Source organism: Camelus ferus, chromosome 31 (assembly GCF_009834535.1).
Source record: "Camelus ferus isolate YT-003-E chromosome 31, BCGSAC_Cfer_1.0, whole genome shotgun sequence".
Classification (NCBI taxonomy): domain Eukaryota; kingdom Metazoa; phylum Chordata; class Mammalia; order Artiodactyla; family Camelidae; genus Camelus; species Camelus ferus.
Window position 1 is genome coordinate 12,410,637 of NC_045726.1, and position 22,787 is coordinate 12,433,423.

At 35.0% G+C, this 22,787-nt stretch overlaps 1 long non-coding RNA gene and 1 other non-coding gene across 2 annotated transcripts in view; one reads left to right on the forward strand and one right to left on the reverse strand.

Moving 5' to 3' along the window:
- Positions 1-17,891, forward strand: part of LOC116660752 — a 45,593-nt gene extending 27,702 nt beyond the window's left edge. The window contains exons 2-3 of the long non-coding RNA XR_004316363.1: positions 6,909-6,987; positions 17,683-17,891. This is a non-coding gene — a long non-coding RNA (uncharacterized LOC116660752). The remainder of the gene's footprint in view (positions 1-6,908; positions 6,988-17,682) is intronic.
- Positions 4,457-4,563, reverse strand: LOC116660844. Its single transcript, XR_004316495.1, has one exon. It is a non-coding gene; the product is annotated as a U6 spliceosomal RNA (small nuclear RNA).
- Positions 17,892-22,787: the final 4,896 nt, after the last annotated feature.

Here is a 22,787-nt window from a genome sequence, read left to right on the forward strand (position 1 = left end):
ATCAAATTGATGCTCATTATCTTCCTTCAAACTAAGCACCCCAAACACCCTCATCAGAAAACATCCAATAGCGCTCACCAAAATAACAGAAAACAGGCCCAGACCTAGGACCCTACCAACTCAAACTATTTATTTTTATTTATAACTAAGTCATTCTCAAGCTTCTTGTTTCATTCAATATCTGTCCATGAAGAACAATTTCTCTCTGTATCATCAATCTAGATAAAATTCTATAAAAAGGTAAATAATTGTGGAATTTCATCTAAAGTTTGAGAAAAAATGATTTTTCACATTTTTATGTTTTTATTATCCTTTGGGGAAGCAAAAAGACAGGTGCTGATAAAATGCTGTTGGAAAAACTGGGCAGCTGTGTGTTAATCAATTAAGTTAGAAAACTCCCTCATAGCATACACAAAAATAAACTCAGAATGGCTTAAAGACTTAAACAAAAGACAAGACACTATAAATCTCTTAGAAGAAAACATAGGCAAAACATTATCTGACATAAATCTTAGCAATGCTCTCCTAGGGCAGTTTACCCAGGCAATAGAAATAAAAGCAAAAATAAACAAATGGGACCTAATTAAACTTATATGCTTTTGCACAGCAAAGGAAACCATAAGCAAAATAAAATGACAGCCTATGAAATGGGAGAAAATATTTGCAAAAGATGAGACTGACAAGGGCTTAATTTCCAGAATGTATGAACAGCTCATACAACTTAATAATAAAAAAAAATCCAATCTAAAAATGGGCAGAAGACCTAAACAAGCATTTCTCCAATGGAGACATACAAATGGCCAATACGCTTATGAAAAAATGCTCAGTATCACTAGTTATCAGAGAAATGCAAATCAAAACTACAGTGAGGTATCACCTCACACTAGTCAGAATGGCCATCTTTCAAAAGCCCATGAATGATAGATGCTGGAGAAGCTGTGGAGAAAAGGGAACCCTCCTACACTGTAGCCTGGTGCAGCCATTATGGAAAACAGTATGGAGACTCTTCAAAGAAACTAAAAATAGACTTACCATACAATCCAGCAATCCCATGCCTGGGCATATATTCAGAGGGAATTTTAACTCAAAAAGATGCATGCACCCCAGTGTTCACAGCACCTCCAAATACAGTAGCCAAGACATGGAAACAACCTAAATGTCCATTGACATATGTGTGGATAAAGAAGTTTATATTTATACAATGGAATACTACTCACTGACAAAAAAGAATAAAATAATGCCATTTGCAGCTACATGGATGGACCTGGAGACTGTCATTCTCAGTGAAATAAGCCAGAAAGAAAAAGAAAAATATCATATGATATCATTTATATGTGGAATCTAAAAAAAAAAGAAAAAGAAAAAGAAGAACTTATTTACAAAACAGAAACAGACTCACAGACATAGAAAACAAACTTATATTTACCTGGGGGTAAGGAGGTGTGAAGGGATAAATTGGGAGTCTGAGATTTGCAGACACTACTGTGTATAAAATAGATAAACAACAAGGTCCTACTGTATAGCACAGCAAACTATACTCTATATTGTGTAGTAACGTATAATGAAAAAGAACATGAAAAGGAATATATGTATGTATATGTATGACTGAACTATCATGCTGTCCACCAGAAATTGACACAACATTGTAAACTGACTATATTTCAATAAAAATAAATAAATAAATAAAAATGCAAAAAATAGAGATGCTGATATTAGGGTGGTAAATGCTATGCATGTAAACAAAATATGAACAAATAATAGTCACTGGGACTAAACTTAACAGGTGACTAAGACCTCTGCAAGTGTTACGGAGTTGATTTGTACCACTCTGCCAGGAAGAAGACTCAGCCCATATTCTTATTCCCATTTTGCTGGGCTCAAAATGTTGGAGAGACTTACACCCATTCATTTCGAAAGCAAATGAAAGATTTGGAACTTGAAACGAAGTTTTTGGCTCTGGATTTTCTTTTTCCAGTATTTAGCAATGCATCGGGTGGGGAATGGAAAGCTATGTGGGCAGATAACAATGCAGGAGAACCTCTGTACATGGGGTTGGGTGAGGATTTTTGCCTGGAAGGATGTTCCCAATCGTACATGCACTACTAGGGCTGGTGAGTCCGGCTCACTATCAAAAAGGTATCTCTTCCTGAGAAACTTCGAATACTGTTGGCTCCTATAAGAATAATGAAAGAAAAACTTGCATTTCATTAAGGATAATTCCTGTATTTCAGTTTTCATGGCTCAAAGAAACATGGAAAATTATCTATTTAATACGTACTTGACTTAAAGACAATGGACGATATGATTTCTTTAAAGTTCTCTCTGGATAAAACTTAAAAGACTATTAATCATGATTTTCTCAAGGAAATGGAAATAAAAAATAAATTTCAGAAATATTTATTGCTTGCTATATACCTATTTTTATACATGAAGGGAACCGAGATGAATGATGTAGTGATTGCTCTCAAGAAACTCAGTCTTAACAGAGATAAAGGCATGCAATTTATATATTATGATACGATTTAGATGACATGGTAGGGCAATGATAGAGGTATAAAGGAAGAAGAGGATAGCAGTATCCTGAAGTATCAAGGACGACTTCCCAGATATAGCATCTTATTGGATTTTAAAGAAAGAATGGGACATTCCCCAGAGGGTCATGGTCATTCCTGCCAAGAAATAATGGGTCCTGGGACAGGTGTTATTCTTCTTGGAGCTTTATATTATAGCAATAAATAACCTCCGCATATTGTGGTAGAAAGATTTCTAGGCTAGGAAGAGTACATTCGATTTCTAGCTCAAACTCTGCCCCTGACTTTCTTCGAGTCATTGGAAAAATATTTCCAGCTCTCTGAGCCTCATGTAGACAGGATTAATACTAAGGTTCTTTCATCTCTGATGCCATCAACTTTGTTGAACAAAGCATGATACTTAAGGGCGGTGCTCTAGGATCAAGCTAGTCCGTGTATGACTTCTAGTTTGATCACTTTCTTGCCATGTTAACTTAGGGAGGTTCATTAATCTTCCTGAGCCTTAACGTCCTCATGAGTAAAAAGAAAATCGTATCAACCTCAAGTAATTATGAGGATTATATAAGATAACGTGTTTAAAGTGAATTAATTGACACGTTTATTGGAGCCATTACATTTTCAGCTATAGTGTTTATGGGAGAATTGGATACATTGGGGCCAGTTGATGAACAGCTAAACAGATAATACAAAATAAACTTTTGAGCTTCCTCAAATATACACTCATTGGTCCTACCCAAGTCACAGATAAAATAGCCTTAACATATTAATGAGGTCACTGTGGAGCTGGTCCCTTGGGCATTACTGGCTGGTAGGTTCTATTAACATAGGGAACAGGTGAGGCCAAGATTGTGAGTTTGATCCCCACTGGGGCACTTATGTTCACACTTCCATTTTCAGTCTTCGGTTGTTGGTTGTTAGATGGTGCGGACATGTAACTGGATCTGCTCGAATCCATGTCAAACCTCAGATACCTTCTTTCAGATCTTAAGTCACCTAAGTTAGATCTTCCCCAGATATCCTCCCTAGACTTGACCATTTTTGGAAGCCTACTTTCTTTTAAAATATTCTTAGCATTTATCACTTTCAAATACCACTTGGTACTTACCACTGTATAACTGAGTTACTATTTTTATTGTCTGCTTCCCCATCTGGAATGTAAGCTTTTGGAAAACAAGAAGTTTTATCTGTTTGTTTACTAATATTTCCCTATTGCTTTGATTAGTCACCGATACGTAACAGACTTGTTGAACAAATAATCATGTAAAAATGGATATGAATCAGGCGGTTACCAACACTTTAACCAAGGAGCATGCAGAGGATGATTTTATAACTGGAGACAGAAAGCTGTTAAAGAGTAAATGGCTTCTAAGTAATGGATGTGTCTGCCAGCAGTGAGATTTTCTTTTTCAAAGTTGAAGAGGTCTATAAAATCCTGTTTCATGCCAGTCAGAGACTATGTCTTTATAAAGGCATATTTGCAGAGAGTATCAGCAAGGTTTAAAAACAAAAGGATCACTGGAGAAAAGAAATCATAGCAAAATGCATGCCTCCTGAATTCCAGGCATTTGCATGCATCTGTGAAAATGCTGAAGACAAGGGGGAAAAAACAATGTAAGTAAAATCAATAAGGTAGAAAAAAAATCATGTACAATAAAGCCTTATAATTACAACATTTTCAGCTGAAGAAACAGATTATCTAGACTCAGTAGGAGCAGTAGGAGACTTAAAAATCTTTGTATTTTTGATATTTAATGGTAATTTTAATACATTTCACGCTAACATTTTATATATTTGATCGTGGAAGAATTATTTTAAGCTTGTCCTTTTATTGATTTTTTTCAGTCATACATGAATATACATACATTCATTTTCATATTCTTTTTCTCCGTGAGCTACTACAAGATCTTGAATATATTTCCCTGTGCAAAAATATGGAACGCTTCACGAATTTGCGTGTCATCCTTGCGCAGGGTCCATGCTAATCTTCTCTGTCTCGTTCCAATTTTAGTATATACGCTGCCGAAGCAAGCACTAAGCTTGTCCTTTTAAATGTCCCTCTTTTTTTAAAAAAAAAAAAAATCATGTTTCCATCCTATGTAGCTTGATATAACTTGGCTTCAATTTCTTTAGAGCAGTTTTGGGTTCAGAGCAAAATTGAGAGGAAGGTACAGAGATTTTCCCATGTAGCCCTGCTTCCACACAAGCAGAGAGCTGCCCACAGTGACCCCATCAAGTTCATGCTGCGTTCCACCTCTTCATCCCCCCCGCCGAGCCGCTGGCAAACATCGATCTTTTCATTGTCTCCATAATTTTGCCTTTTCTGGAATGTCATATAGTTAGAATCATATAGTATGTAGCCTTTTCAGATTACCTTCTTTCACATAACAATATGCATTTAAGTTTCCTTTATGTCTTTTAATGCTTGATAGTCATTTATTCTTAGAACTGAATAATACTCCATTGTCTGGCTGTACCACAGTTTACTTATCCATTCACCTACTAAAGGACATCTTGGTTGCTTCCAAGTTTTTGCAGTTATAAATAAAGCTGCTATAAGTATCCATGTGCAAATTTTTTGTGTGGCTGTAATATTGTGTGTATATAAGCTTTCAACTTCTTTGAGTAGATACCAAGGAGTGCAATTGCTGGATCATATGGTAAAAGTATGTTTAATTTTGTAAAAAAGTTCCAAACTGTTTTCCAAAGTGGCTGTATCATTTTACATTCCCACTAGTAATGAGAGTTCCTGTTCTCCACGTTCTTGCCACCATTTGGTGCTGTCAGTGTTTTGGATTTTGGCCATTCTAATAGGTATGTAGTTGTATCTCATTTTAATTTTCATTTCCCTGATGAAATATGATGTGAATGCCCTTTTCATGGGCTTGTTTGCCATATGCATATCTTCTTTGGCGAGGTATCTGTTAAGGTCTTTAGCCCATTTTTAACCTGGATTCTTGGTTTTCTTATTGTTAAGTTTTACGCATTCTTTGTGTATTCTAGAAAACAGTCCTTTATCAGGTATGCCTTTGCAAACATTTCCCTCCAGTCTGTGGCTTATCTTCTCATTCTTTTGACATCATCTTTCACAGAGCATCAATTTTTAATTTTAGTGAAGTTTAACTTATGGTTACTTCTTTCAGAGATTGTGCTTTTGGTATTGTATCTAAAAAGTCATTGCCTTACCCATGGTATCTAGATTTCTCTTGTGTTACCTTCTAGGAGTTTTATAGTTTTGTGTTTTACATGTAACTTTGTAATCCATTTTGAGTTACTTTTTCTGAAAGGTATAAGGCTGTATCTAAATTAATTTTTTTCCTGTAGATGTCCAGTTGTTCTAGCCCCATTTGTTGAAAAGATTATCATTGCCACATTGCATTGCCTTTGCTCCTTTGTCAGAGATCAGTTGAGTATATTTATGTGCATTTATTCTGTTCTATTGATCTATTTGTCTGTTCTTTTAGCAACACCATACTGTCTTGATTACTATAGCTTTCTAGTAAGTCTTAAGTTGAGTAGCATTTGTCTTCCAACTTTGTTCTTTTTCCTCAATATTTTGTTGGAATTCTGGGTCTTTTGTTTCTCCATATAAGTCTTAGAATCAGTTTGTCTATATCCTCAAAATGACTTGCTGGAATTTTGACTGGGCTTCCATTGAATCTACAGATCAAGTTCGGAAAAACTGACATCTTGACAATATTGAGTCTTCCTATCCATGAACATGGAATATCTCTTTATTTCTTTCTCCTTTGATTTCATTGATCATAGTTCTGCAGTTTTTCTCATATAGATCTTTACACATGTTTTGTTAGGTTTATATCTAAGTATTAATTTTTTGGTGCTAATATACATGGCACTGTGTTTCTAATTCCAAGTTCCATGGTTCATTGTTTGTATATAGGAAATCATTGAATTTTGTATATTAAGCTTGTATCTTGCAGTCTTGTTATACTTGCTTATTAGTTCCAGGTTTTTTTTTTTTTTTTTTTTTTTTTTTTGTAGGTTCTTTTGGATTTTCTATATAGACAATAATGTAATCTGCAAACAAAGACAGTTTTATTTCTTCCTAACCAATATGTTTACTTTTTAAATTTCCTTTCTTGTCTTATTTCATTAGCTATAGCTTCCAATATAATTTTGAAGAGGAGTGATGAGAGCTGATATTCTTGCCTTGTACCTGATTTTAGTGGGAAACCTTCAAGTTTCTCACCATTAGTGTCATGTTAGTTTTAGATTTTTTTGGTAGTTATTCTCTGTCAAATTGAGGAAGTTTGTCCCTACTTCTAGTTTACTGAGAGTTTTTATCATGAATGGGTGTTGAATTCTGTCAAATGCTTTTTCTGCATCTATTGATATGATCACGCAATTTTTCTTTTTCAGCCAGCTGATGGAGTACATTAATTGATTTTTAGATGCTGAAGTAGCCTTGGATGCCTGAGATTAATCCCACCTGGTCATGGTATGTAATTCTTTTTATGCATTGTTGGATTAGATTTCTTAATATTTTGTTGAGGATTTTTGCATCTGTGTTCATGAGAGTTATTGGTCTGTAGATTTCTTTTCTTGAAATGTTTTTGTCTGATGTTAGTATTAGGGAAATGTTGACCTTATAGAACGAGTTAGGAAGTATTCCTTCTGCTTTTGTTTACTGAAAGAGATTATAGGGAATCAATACACTTTCTCTGTAAATGTTTGATAGAAGTCACTAATGAACTCACGTGGGCTTAGTGCTTTCTGTTTTGGAGGATAATTAATTATCGGTCAACTTCTTTATAGATATGACCTATTAAAGTTGTCCGCTTCTTCTTGTGTGAGTTTTGGCAGCTTGTGTCTTTCAAGGAATTGGTCCATTTTGTCTAGGACTCCTTGCCATGTTTCTGATCTTAGTGGGAAAGCTTCCAGCATCTTGCCAAGAAGTATGATATTTGTAGACATCTTTATTTTTTAACTAGTTGAAAATTCATGAGTTTCTGACATTAATAGCATCAGATCTCTGTTGGAAGAATAGAATCCAGCTCTGTTGTTCGATAGCTAAATGACCCTTTGCAAGTTAATGAGGTTCTCTGAGTCTCGGTTTCTTTCTGTTAAGTGAAGTAAGATTTCTATTTTATAGAGGGATTGTGAGGCCAAAAATGAGACAACATAATGTTAATTTGCAGCACTATTTGCGAAAAATACTAAGTACTCAACAAATGTGGGTCAAATAATGACATGTGCATAAAAACAACAAAGTCAAAAATTATCTTCCATTCAGAAAAACATATGAAATACAAATTTACTAGGTTGGTGGTGACTCCTGTGATATCACTTAAAAATGTATCTGTTTGTTTGATTAAAATTTGGGTCCAAGTAAGAATCTCTACCTGCAATCTTTGGGGAAAGGGCAATAGAATCAAAGTGTAACCCTTGGTTATTGCTTTTGCATTTTCCCTCCTATCAGATCAAGGTACCTGAAATTACCCTCTTAAAGACCTATTTAAATGAATTGAATGTATCTTCAAAAATGTTTTGAGAAAATTGAATTGATGAATAAAAGAGAAAAAACTGTCAGCCAATTCCTCACCTATAAAATGGAATTTCTTATATTCTAGCACACATGAGAACAGAAGATGTCATATGTCTAGTGATATATTGAGTATCAGAGGGACAGTTTATGAGTCACCTTTTACAACATGGATAAGGCAGACTTAAGTACTTCTCTACACTGGCAGAGTCATAAGATAGAATTAGTTGTTACAAAAAGTGTCAAAAGTATTTCCATTTTTATCGTTTACTAAAGAGAATCAATATATTATACATGAATCTTTGTATTTCACGTGGTTAAAACGGGGCCTATTCAGTGTTGATAGAGTTCATCTGATGTAGGAAAATTCTCAGAAGAAATGGAAAAATAAAGAAAAAAATAGAACTAACTCTACCTCTGTCTTCCATCTGGAAAAAACCAGTTAAACTACCATGCATTACATTTCCCAGGGCCTTTGGCCTGGGAAATCTGCAATTTAAAAACACTGTTTTTTGCAGTTCACCAAATACGCTGAGAAACATAAGACTGTCTTTCTTGGGGGTGGTAAGGGACCCATAAAGGGGAGTGCCAAGGGAATCTGTCAACCCCTGTATTGGAGAGTCATCGCTAAGTGGTGTCAGTTTTAATTCTGGAAGCAAGGATTATCTTACAGCATATCTGACGGCCTGTGATAATACAATGACAGATACAGAGTAAAACAGAAACAGCATATTTAAGGAAATTGTACTTTAATGAGTTTTAATCAGCTCCACTGCACATTGCTCATGTCCCCTGATTAAAAATCATTGATTCAGACTTTCAATTTAAAAGTGGATCTGGCTACAAGCCTCTGGTGAATCTTCTCCAATTTCCCACTAAATACCTAAGAAGGCAGAAATACATGACACCTTAGGAAAATATAAAATTAAGATTGACAGATATCTATCAGAATCTGTAAAAAATTTAACTGGGAGCAAGCTGAACCAAGGAAATGCAAATGTTTATGCACAAGAAAAAGCATTAACACTATTTATAAAGACTTCCCCGTCTCTGCTCGCCTCTCCCCCCCGCCAGACACACTGAAACACTCAAAGTCTGTTCCTACCTGCTAGATAATTTCCCCTCTGCAGTAGGGTTGATGTTTTTTTGAGCATCCAGGTTATTTATTTTTGTCCTTTCCTCATTAAATGAATATATTTATTTGGGGCACCTAGGAACAACTTGCTACAGAACAACTTGCACGGAGGATGGTAGTAAAGGCTGATCGCATCTTAGAGGATGTAGTTCCCACAAGTAAATCACTAATGCTCTCTACTAGTGGTATATTTAAGAACTTGGCTCTACATGTGCCTACTCCCCCAGATTCAAATAATGAGAAGCAAGAATCAGAAGAGGAAATCACCTGGGAGTTGTGCCGGTCACCCTGCCCTTCAGCTGTTGAACTGAAAAAAGTTTGTCCCTTAAGCATGTGGGCAGAGAACTAGAAAAAAGGCAATCAATCCATCCCATCCTATCTATTGTTAAATAAGAATGCTGAAAAAAAATCCCACTGTTTTTCAGAGTGAGACAAAATTAGTGTGACCATATGTTCTGGTCAGTCTGGGAAAGTCCCAGTTTACCACTGTTGCCCTAATATCTCATCTGGTTTCCTATTTGTCCTGGATTTTTTTCTTTAAAAAAAATTTTTATTGAAGTATAGTTGATTTACAATATTTATGATTTACAATATAGTTTCAGGTGTATAGCAAAGTGATTCAATTATATATATATATATTTTTTTCAGATTATTTTCCATTATAGATTATTACAAGATATTGAATATAATTCCCTGTGCTATACAGTAAATTCTTATCTATTTTACGTATAGTAGCTTGCATCTGTTAATCCCATACTCCTGATTGGATTTTTTCATTTTTACTGAAGTGCTGTTACCAACAGAAGCGTAATAAGCATGTGAACTGTGCTTTTATCTTCTACCAACCTTGTCTACTAGGGTGTGAGAGAAAAATGCAGTAATGAGAATTTTTGCTTCAACATATAAATAAATGTGAAAGGCCAGCAGGCATAGTACTTTCCTCTCGTCCTTACCCTTTACAGCGCTAATGAAACTGACATCGTCCTGTCAAAGAGGATACAGAGAATTCACTGATCCAAGTGAGCTTGGATTGGAGGAACTAGGGACAACTGACTCTTTCTGGTCTGGGTGGTGGGAGGATAATTCAATATGCTGCTCCTATTGGCTGCTTGGTGCATTAATCAGTTGTGCCATGATGACCGCTTTTTACTCTTTAAAGTGATTCTTGGTTAATGGCCAACTTTTATCCCATTTTAGTAACTGCTCTGTTTTTTCCAAAGAATATTAATTATTTAATTATTAGGTACAGTGTTTTCATGTCTTTTGATTAGGTCAAGTTTTAAATGTATTTGTTTGAATCTTTAATACATTCCCTCTTTGCTGGGGTTTGGACTGATTGATCTGTCAGTTTTTAAGAGAGTTGTGCTAATATGATTTTGGATTTGTCTCTTTTCCCATGTATCAGTCAATTTTTGTTTTATGTATTTTAAACCTAAGTTATTTGGTGCATAATTTAACTTGTGATATCTTCTGGTAGTTTAATCCTGTTATTAATTGAATTAATCTTCTTTCCTTGAAGTCTATATTGTCTGATATGTGTGTAGGTACAGCAAATCTCTTTTCATTTATACACATGTATATCAATTGGCATACATATATTACATGCATTATAATATATATCAACATATATGCCAATCTGTACTATAGATTACATATAGACATACATAGAATGTATATATGTTTAGAATGTAATATATAATGTATATATAGAATTTAATTCTCTGTATAAATTCTATATAGCTTTTATATAATATAAAATCCAGGTATATATCCATCTATTTCCATTTTTCTTTGATTTTAAAGGTAAGAAGTGAGAATTTTCATGAGAATATAATTGCTTGTGTTGTTTTGTGGTATTTTTGTTTGTTTGATCTATTCTGTCACTCTTACTCATCCCCTTGGAGTATTTAGGCCATTAGCATTTAGTGAAATTATTGATATGGTTATGTTTTATTTTCCATTCACTTTCAATTTCCTCTTTATCCTTCTGTTTTATGTTTCCTTTTTAAAAATTAATTGCCTTCTTTTGGGTTAGCTGACTATTTTTTATATGCCTTTTTTCCTTTATTAGCCTGTAATTATTTATTTATTCTTTCAATGGCTACCCTAAATATGACAGCCATGAGTCATGACATTATTATCCAATGCAAATTCTTACTTTTAACACTTCTCTGATAAGTACTAAGATACACAGAAGTATTTACCCATGTGTTAACAATGCCATGCATTTTAATTAGACATATTTTAACTCAAAGGCATTTTTTTTGTAAATTTGATTTTTATTTACATTTACCATTTCCAGTGCTTGTCACTCATTCTTGAGCATGCAAGATAGTTGAAGAGTAGTACAATAAACATTCATAAACTCACTTCTCAGAAATAATTATATTAACATTTTGTCATATGTATTTGCAAATACTTGTGTATGTGTATATATGCTGAACCATTTCAAAGAAGGTGCACACTTTACCACCTAGATCACCTTCAGTCATATTTTTAAGAAAAGGACTTTTTTGTACATTATTGTGATGCAACTATCGCCAGAAAAATCAATATTTACATAATTTCATCTGATACCTAATCCATCTTCAAAGTTCTCCATTTGTCACTGAAAGAATTTCTATGATTGTATTTTTCTACCCAAATCCAATTAAGATTTATATATTATAGTTCATTTTTATGGCTCATTACCTTAGAACAGTTTTCTTCATCTTAATTTAGTGACATTTACTTTTGATGTAAATGTTGTATTATAGAATGGCCTACATTCTGCATTTATTTGTCTAATTGTGGTATCTTTTATCTTGTTTCTCTTTCACCAATATTGCCAGGTAAACTGGAAGTTAAGTCCAAAGTCTTGATTCGATTCAAGTTTAATATTTTTTTTGTAAATTATTCTTAGCTGGTATTATGTTCTTTATATTGCACTTCATCAAGAAGCACATAATTTTATGCTGTCACACAATTAGTGCTGCTAAGTTGGATTACTTAATGATAGCGGTAATCTTTTAAAAAATGTTTTTGTCTAAGGTTCTTTAAGCATGTTATCTTACTCTAAAGTGACCAAGATTTTGCTCAAGAAATTTTCTCCTATTGTGTTTTTTCTTATCACTTATTTTTGATATGTTTTTTTCTTTTGGAAGGAGAACATGTGTTTTATATCTCTGTCATCTTTTTCAACCTAGCATTTTCATATTCATCTATTTATCTTTTTAATTTGCCTCCTGAGAACATTGGTTATGTTTTCCTCTTGTATAACGGATCCCTTTTCTGCAGCGTCCCTTTTGCCTCTGACTATTCCTAATGTCATTTTAAGTTCTGCTTTACAATGATCAATTCCTCTTAGTCTGTTCATCATGCTATAACAAAAGATCGTAGTCTGGGTGTCTTGCAAACAACAAACAGGACTGGAGCCTCAAAGCCTATGATCAGGGAGTCAGCATGGTCAGCTGAGGGCCCTCTTCTGGACTGCAGACTTCTCACTGTGTCCTCACACAGCTGAAGGGGCTGGGGGTCTCTCTGGAGCATCTTTTATAAGGAACTAATCTCATTCATGAGAGTGAAAACTTAAGCACCTCTCAAAGGCCCCACCTTTCAATAATATCACCTTTGAGGGTTCGAGTTTCAACATATGAATTTGTGGGGTGGGGACACAAACATTCAGACCACATAAATTACCTTTGTTTTTTTTTTTTTCCCCTTAATTCTGCTGGATCTCTTTCTTCCCTTTTCTTTGCAGTTTCATATTCATTTCTGCTTCTTTTTCATGAGGTCCTGATAGTCCTGAATTTTGCTTATACCACAAAGAGGATTCTCTTTATTTGCATCTTTTTTTGCATTTATCTTTTTTGCAAGAATGTCCTTTGATACATAATTTTTTGAGGGCTACATCATAACCCTCCTTCTTCATAAAGAGTAACTTCAAAGGCCTTGTCTTAGTTTCCTATTCTAGTTGTGACAAATTACTACAAAATTAGTAGTTTAAAGCAACACAAATTTGTTATCTTGCTATTCTGGAGTTCAGAAGTCCAAAATTAGTCTCACTGGCCTAAAATTAAGTTGTTGGGTAGGGCTGGTGTGTTCTGGATAGTATGAGGGGAAAATCCATTTCCTTGTCTTTTTCAGCTTCTAGAGGGCACCTGCATTCCTTGGTTAGTGAGTGACCCTTTCCATGCATGACTCCAGCCTTTTCATTCCATAGTCACATCTCCTACTCTGACTTAACTCTGAGGGTCTTACCTCTCTCTTAAAAGGCCCTTTGTGATTCCATTGTTCTCATCTGGATTATCCAGGATAATCTCCCCATCTTGAGGTCCTTAATTTAATCACACCTCCAAATTCCCTTTTACCATGTTAGGTAGCATATTCAAAGGTTCTGAGGATTATGATGTGGACATCTGGTGGGGGAGGGCATTATTTAGCCTTGGTTTTGTATTTTTGTTCTTTGATATTTACATGAGAATGTTAGTCTGGTATTATATCCTAAAATAGACTCCTTACTTGAGTGCTTTTAAAATCCTTTTTCAATCTTAAGTTTAAGAACTTGTTGATATATATTTATAACGCCAGCTCTTTGATGCCAACATTCTGGGAAAAATGGTGAGCCCCTGAAGGGCAGTTATAGTGCAGGGGACTTGGTTTCCATGCTACTTTGTTGCATAAATCTACCACCAGGAGCAAGCTTTCTGGAGCTGATCTTCTGTTCTGTTCTGGCTTCACATGGGAGAGCTTGTCCATCTCTTTTCCTTGCTTTTCTATAAAGAGGGAGGGTCCATAGCTCTTCAGGTGGTGAAGGTTGTGATGATGATGATGGTGATAGTAATGCAAACGATGAGGATTATGACAATAGTGGCTCCCACATATTGAGTGCTTGTTTTGAGCTGATCACCATGATTGAAGCTTTGCACGTATTGTTCATCTCCTTCTTTCCATAAACCTATGAAGTAAGTACTATTATTATCACTCTTTGACATTTTAGAAAAACGAAAGTCACAGGAGGAGTAATTAACTAACCTGAGGTCACATGGAGAGGACAAAATAAGGCTGGGACAGAGACTTCATTTTCAGTTTGCTGCAGCAAAACTCTCTCTAGGGTTTTCCAGCATAGTTGGTTCAGAATGCTTCGCTTTGCATCGGTATCTTTTTTGTGCCTTTGCAAATTAGGTTTTGTTAGCAGTGTTCTGCCAGTATATCTTTTGTTAGTTACATTTGAAATTATATTGCTTTCCAGAGGGAGCGATTATGAGTTGGTCCTTGCTGTGTTTCTCAGTATATTCCAATGTGTTCTGTATTTTAGCGGAATGTGCCTTCATGTTTTATGAGATGTGGACAGCCATTATTTTCTAGTTTCCAGTGCTGATAGCTATTTTCTTCCAATTTTGTATTCCTTTGGTCATTTCAGTATACTTTAAGAAAGAAATTGGCTTAGCTGTTTTTATTCAAGATGCCATCATTCTAGGAAATTTTTTTTAAATTTTCTTTTTAGATAATAAACTGGTCACCATCTTCGTCATTTACTTCAAACTGTCGAATTCACAATGATCTATTGTTTAGAATCATTTGGCTCCTTTCTTTCTGTGTCATAATTTACTTCATTAGCCTGCTTATTCATTTCAGCTTTATTTTGGTTAGTAGGTACTCAGTTTTCATTTGACTTGACACATTCATGAAAGATTTTTAATCAAGTAAGCAAAACACTTTCTTTGTTCAGCTACGAATTATGATCCACTCAATCTGCCTTTATTATGTTTTAAGACACCACAATAATTTAAATGGGCAAATAGGTTTTCTGCTTACACTTAAGCATTTAAGAAAGATCAAATGTATCTCTTTGGGCTATTTTGAAAGGTATTTTGGAGACCTGCACTTAAGCCACAGCTCTGTTGTTACCTGGTTGACATTAACTTTCATTTGTTTTTTCTGTAAAAAAAAAACCCAAAGGTTGTTGAAACAAATAATCTCTTCCTCCTTTAAAACTACCTAAATTTCAGTAGCGAGAGGTGCAATATGCAGGATTTTGCCTCAAGTAAATGACCAGAAGTTGAACATAGTTTCTACTTGGGATACTAGAAAGTAAATGATAATATTGTAAGAACTAATCTGACCATTTAAGAGGGAAACTTTATAAGCCAACATTTCACAGTCATAGAATCTGGCTGTAGAGGACACCTCTGTTCTGAAATCCCATGACCCTTCAAGGATAAGGGAGAAAAAAAAAAGTGGCATTCCGATAAACACAATTCATTAGCACTTCTCAAGTTCTTGTTAATACAGGTTTTTATTTTCCCTAAGAGCCCTTAGAATCTTTGCAGCAGAAGATATTTGATTAGTCATAAAAGCATTTCACAACACACAGAGCTGATATAAGGGGACAGAGAGTCTAGGTGGAATTAAAACTAGATCAGAAAGCTGAAATTTGTCATCAGCTGTTCTCGAAGCTTAACACATATAAATTTATGCATTGCATATGGTAAATGAGGGTGAATTGGAGCCTCTGGCAAGCCAGGCTTTCTGCACATGAGCATATTTTTCATTGCAGAAGAGAGAAAAATATAAAGGAATGACATCAAAGATAGTTTTTCTCTAGGTGAGAAAAAAATTATATATATTTTTAAATTAATTTTTGTGAGGAAAAGAACAATAATGAAGATATATAATATCTTTCTTTAGTTATTATAGGGTTTTTTTTGTTTGTTTTTTTTTGTATTAGATTCGTGAAATATTCCGAGGGCCAATCTGGTGATTTCATGAGTCAGATTACAAAAAAAAAAAAAATGTTTTTCTTGAATATATTCAAATCTCTGCTAAAATCTAAGCCTGTAAGGCCTGAATCCAGAAATGATCAAAATTATGTGTTAGTTTAGACAAAGAGTTATCAAGGAGGGAAAAAAAAATCTATGGACTGGAAATAATAAGCTGGTCAAAAAAAAAAAAGATATTTGCCATCAGTGCCTGTGTTAATGAAAATGGGTACTTGAGAGCTCCTGGGTGCATCTGATATCTTGAAGTCTTGCTGAGAATGCAGCTGCTGGCTCTAAATATAGACTTAATTCTGATGCTGAGGGAATAAAAGCATACATACCGTAGTAACAAGATTACTGGGACAACTCCCAACTCGAGACAGCTGAGCCAGATCAATAAATGCATTTTTCTTCCCCTTAAAATTGCTGAGCTCATTAAAAAGACCAATATACTTCATGGTTAGACCTCTGGAACTTGGAGACTGTGTGTCAGGCTCCCTCTAGCATTTTGCAAATTACAAATTTAAATGCAAGGATGATTCCAAAATATGACCACACTGTCAAAATTACAATTTCCCTGGATTAAGCATTCCTATTTCTCTTTTCGAAAATTCCCTTTTGCATTTTGGGCACGAGGATTGTACACAGTTTTCTGACTAGTATCCTGTGACAGGAGACCATATGGTACAGTGGAAAGTATAGGGACATTTAAATCATATATATTGGAGGTGAGACGACAAGCCACTCTGTACATTAGCTATGTGACCTTTGTATATTCACTTAACCACAGATTAAAAAGCAAACTCCCTTTTGTAAAGCTGTAAATTTGAAAAAGACAAAAATCTGGAAGTAATTTTAAGGAAATAGTTAATGATATGGATAAATACTCAACTACAGTGATAATCTTTGCAGCATTGTGTTTCCAACTGAAAATAAACTATTTAATAATAGAAGATTGCTTAAATAACATGATGTGTTTATACAAAGCATTATTATGTAGCCCCTTGCATGATCATTTGCATGAATAGTTTTATGTAATGGAAAGAAGTTCAAGACATATTAAGTTAAAAACCAGAATTCACCTAGTGTGTATGCTTTGTGTGGTCTGACACTGCTGTACGTATGGTTATGTAGTTATACACACACATGCATATCATACGTAGAAAAAAAAATCTATCATATTGTGGACAGCAGTAAATAGTGTGATTATGGGTAAGTCTTTTTTTCTCCATGTTGTCCTTAAGAGACATAATGCCTCAGATCACACTTTTTTTTTAAAAAGTACTTTCATTTTCCAAACATAAAAAAAAGGTCTATAAATAAGTGACCTCTGAAGTTTTAAAAATCACATTACCTGTATTTGCATTTTTCTCTTCTACTTCTCAGAGTAGATTTCCGGTCACCTGAGTCTTTCAACAGCCTGGTGAGGTAGCAGAAGCAGTGTTATTAATCTCATTTTGCCGATAATGAGACTTCCAAAGGCCAACAACTTTCTTCAAAGCCGTATGAGGTGATGGAACTGGGCTCAGGACCCAGTTCTCTTGAGTTTTCAGCCTTAAATTGTTTTATTTCTATTATCCTCAAACATACTTCTAAGACATTTTATAAAGATGATGTATAGAACTTTTATACTTGAAGATGTAGCATTAAGAGAATGCCTTCCATTTTCAGGCTGGTTGAGAGAGGTTTTGCGAAGAGGCCATTCTGATAGTTCACAAGCTTGAATTGCAATCCGTTCCTAACACTGCTTGCCTCCTGGACTCTCTACACAACCAGGTCATTCATCTCCAGAGCAATATGCAATACACAGAAGAAAATTTAAGCAATCCACAACCTTCCTGGACCAAAGATTCAGAAGCAAAGGCTGAAAAGAGCCAGCCCTACTTTCTGTAATGCACTAAAGCACTCTGAATGCACAATGGAGACTGAAGACATGGTAATTTGGTATTTACTAAAATATTCTTTCTTGTTTAATATTTATGAGTGGTCCATGAAAATAAAACTAAAGTTGCTTCTCAAGAGAAGGAGTATGTAGCACATGTTACAAGACTTTGCAGAGTTAATAATGAATAAAGCTGTGAAACATTTGGCACCTACATTTGAGTACAGAGAGACTAGAGTATTATTTCCCATATATTTGCCACCTGAGGAAAGATGTAATTTCCACCGGCAGGATTTTTTATATCCATACAATTGAAAAAGAGAATAATAAACTTCCACTCTCAACACTTCAATCATTTCAGAAAGTTAAATAATTTATTCCAGAAGACTGTTGGTAACGTAAGAAAGTTCATCTAATCTACTGTTAATTTTTAGTCATTTAATATAGCCATGCTCTTACTTTATTAAATTTGAAATTAGGCTTTCTATGGTGATTAATAATAGAAGTGGGTTCCTATAGATTTTCTTCTGCGAAAAAGAGCAAAGATTCTTTTTAAATGCCATATACATGTACTTAAGAAAAATTATATAAAACATAGAAAAGCATAAAGAAGAAAATAAACACTTGTAATCATGCAAAAGATAACAACTGTTGACATTTTGGTGTATTGCCATTAGGTTATCTTTCTTCCCCAATCGGGGTTTTTAAATATGTCTATATCTCTCTATATGTGTTATGTAAAATTTTATATTTTTATGGAATCAGAGATTATATTGTATAAACGCTATTGCATGATGTTTTTTCTTTCTTGTCATGGAGGTTTTTCTTCTCAAATTTCTGTTCCGAATAGTAAACAAGAGGCAGTAACAAACCTTGGGGATCTTGATATAGAAGCCTAACCAGGTCCACCAAAAACAGATAATTTTTTTGAATTCCCAGTTTTTCTCTTTCATGTGAATTTGCTTTGCAATCCAAATCAAATCCATGGCAGTTTTAAAGAACTGTCCCTCAGATATATTTAAATAAGATGGACAGTCACCGGAGATGAGCTGTGTTTATCCTACGGGTGAAACGCCATCTCACACAGTGTCACAATTAAAGGGACAGGCTCCCCTTTGGAGGAGCGTAGACAACACCACGTGGGAAGCCGCTCCCCGTGTAGTTGACGGAGTCTCTAATCCACCAGTCGCTTTGCCTGCATGAGCTTCCATTGCATCACGCGCTGTGAGTGGAGTGCATGCTCTCTTCCTCTGGGTGAACTTGTGTTTATTCTCTCTCACTCAACTAGCACTTAAAAAAAAAAATACTGGGCCACACTGCTCAGGAGTAGAGTTTTTGCCATGAAGAATCAATTAGTTAGAATTCTCCTTGGGACCAGTAATTGCAAATAGAGAAGTTTGCCTTGGAGTCATGGAAACCTGGGATCAAGTCTTGACTCTGCTACTTAAACACTGGTTTACTGTATATTTACCTTCCCTGAGGATCAGACTTTAATCTTTCAGATAGGAACATCTACCTTAGGAGATTTATTTTCTCTTTAGCCTTTTATTGTCAAATCTAATTGCTTATTTTTAAATTTTTTTATTGAAGTGTAGTTGATTTACAATGTTAGTTTCAGGTGTATGGCCAAGTGATTCTTTTCTGTATCACTGCATATATATATGCATATATATACACATATATTTTTTCTTTTCAGATTCTTTTACATTTATGTTATTACAAGAAATTGAATACAGTTCCCTGTGTTATACAGTAGGTCCTTGTTGTTTGTCTATTTTATATATAGTAATGTGTGTCTGTTAATCCCCAACCCCAAATTTGTTCCTCCCTACCCTTTCCCCTTTGGTAACCATAGTTTCATGTGAAGATTAAATGAGGTGTTTTCAGTCTTTAGTAAGTTGTACTCATTATAATTATTTTGGGGGGCTTTATTTTCATGATTTGTCTATGCAGCATTCTCTTCCTCCTCCCCTCTCCCCACCCCCACACTGCAGTTTGTTCTTACTCAGTAGGAAATATATATAGCTAAAATCCTTCTTGTTTTTTTCCTGCTTAAAGATTTTGTGGTACATCCTGGAGTCCCTAATATGGTTTATAGATACGGTGGTTATATAATTTGTCATCTAAAGCAGCAAACATTTGAAAGAGGGGTGCTATTTACAATAACACCAATAGTTAGGGCAATGAGAGTAAACTGGGAGAATCTGAGGCACGCCAGGATGCACGGACATCCTTCCTGTAATGTTGTACGTTATTCAGTTTCTTACCAATGTTTCATGCTGTACTCCTCTTCATCCACTGTGCATCAGAAACGTTCTTTCAAATTCCATAACATTTCATACTTTTTCTCATCTCAGAGATTTTGTACAGCTGTTTTTTTTTTTTTTTTCTACCTGGAACATACTCCTTCTAACACCTGTAAATCCTACTTTCTCTAGTGTAACTCCCTACTCCTCTCACAAACAAAATGCTATTTTCTTTAGGAACACTGTCAAATTCTCCATTGTACCTTATATTTCTACTTCCTAGTACTGTTCGTAGTGTCTGGTATATAGTAAGTTCAATAAATACTTATTGATTGAATGAATGAAGTATAATTAAATAATAAATAATATAGTTCTTATATTTGTCTTTCCTACAAGAATGTCTGTTTCTTATAAACAGTGGCCATGCCAGCATGGAACATAGTGTTTTGCACATTCAGTGCTGTCTCCGAGCCAGCTCGTTCTGGTCTGCAAGTACAGGTTATTAAATTTTTAGAAATTTTATGAGCCAGTTGTTAAACAGAACTATTGTTAAAATTAAACTATATAAACTTTTAATTAGATACCATATTAAAAACAGAGGTAATAAAAACTCACTTTCCATGACTTCCTAATTATTTTACTACATTTTCTTATATCCTTTGCTCTTGAGATGACTTACGAATATTGCATCTGTGTGGCTGGAATATTATGTAATGGTGGGCTACCATGCACCTCTTCTCTCTTTGCATTCAGTGATCTGTGTAGGTGACGTAAAATTAGTCATGGCGGGAGTATTTGCACCATGGAAATCAGAAACCATTACCATTTTTTGTTTTGTTGATTGTCTAGACTTAGGAAAGTGATGAGGAAAATGTTAAACTTATTGTCTGTAGCCATTTTATCATCACTAAGACCAGAACTGGAGGGAATGTTCCTCTAACACTTGGAAATGATGGACTGACTCAGCGAAAATGTTGCTCATGTTTCATTCATGATGAATGGATGAAATGCATCTTCATGGCGTCATTTTCCCTCTTATTTGTTAACACAAACAAAACCACACACCAATATTTATGTCACAACAACACCTATTTGTCAGTTGCAAATGGAGGTTGACTATGGATATGAAAGTTCAGCCAAAGTCAAGGAAATACATTCTGTGATGATTTATTGGCAATATGGACTCTGTAATAAAGAATAGTACATATTATATTATCATTTGTAAATTGGTCTCGTGCCTTCAAATTTGTTAAATTGATTTAAAAACTGGTATTTGTATACATAGATCCATACCTTACTTTCATAGAGTTGATGGTGAAATATTTATCAACGTATCACTGCTCACAGGAGAAACTCAGCAAATTTATGAAAGACTATGTCGCTGACTTATTCTTCGGCATGTCTCCGGTCTTCATAGAGAACGTATCTCTACTAAGAATGGAGAGATGTTGGAATGACAGGGAGTGAGGGTTGTGGGGAAGGGTGGGCCCTCACAGTGGTACTCTGCCTCATGCACCTGCAGTGTTGGTGCTCTGACTGTGGAGACAAGTGCCTTCTTACATATTACTTTTTTTCCATTATATCTCCTTTTTATGTATTGGTTTTAAATCAGTCCTAAGTTGGAGTTCTTCTAAATCTAATTTGATCTGTTCTGTTGGTTAATAATTGGAATTTCATCTTGACCCTGGTATGAACTTATATCTTAATCCTGGCTTTTGGTCTTGTTAATATTTATCTGTTTTACTTACAGTTTTGAATTGTAAGTGTCGTTCCCTTTTGCATGTGAGAAGTGTCCCCCTCGCTTACTGTAAGCACTCTCTTATTGGCAACAGTTGTTTCCAAGGAAAATCAGTTGTTCTCTACTCTCCCTCACTTCAGTGGTTTCCCCGTGAGCCATCTGACTTGTCCATTCACAGCCATTGTTGGGTCAACTTCTTGCGGGTCCCGGTTCTCAGTGAACTTTGATGATCTCATGCTCAGAGGATGCTGTCTGCTATCTACTCAGCGAATTAAAAGGCCTGTTTTAAGTATCTTTTAGCCTCTTATGCCACCCATGTACGTGTGATGACAAGATCTTTTTATTCTTTGAAGGGAAGAAAGAAAACAAAGGGAACCCATCTCTGTGCTCTTTTCATCCGTATTAACCTTAGAAATAGGCTCTTCATTTATTTATGTAATTTGAGCATAGACTCTAAGAAAGAGAGAAATGAATATTTATTGTGTATTGATGTTAATGCCAAACATTTTATTTAGGTGGCCTGAGTTAATTCTCATATTTACCCTGTGGGCAGGTAACTATTGTCACCTTTTGTAAATGAGGTGGCTCCAAGACAGTGGGAGAAGCTGGATTTGAGCTCAAGTATGTCTCTCTTTAAAGACTATTCTTCCCATGACAGTGGTGTATTTGCTGCTGTTAATCTTTAAAATATCAAAACCTAGTTGTAAAAATGACAGCATAATCAGCTCTATCTCTGTCCTGGAACCCAGCAAGAAGCAGAATGCAACAGGAAAAAGAGAGATTTAACGTCTCAGTGACTCCCTCATGGCTTGCTTTTTGGACAAGCCCTTTTATCTTATTTTTATGCTTCAGTTTCCTTCTTTTCAGAACTAGGTAGAGAACCAGAAGCTCCACTAGGTTTCATTTTAATTATAACACTCTTAACATTTTCTTCGCTCCCAATATTCCTCCTAGAGAAACACTGAAAATAATTTTTTTTATGCAGAAAAGCATTTAAAACAGTAAGCAGACATCT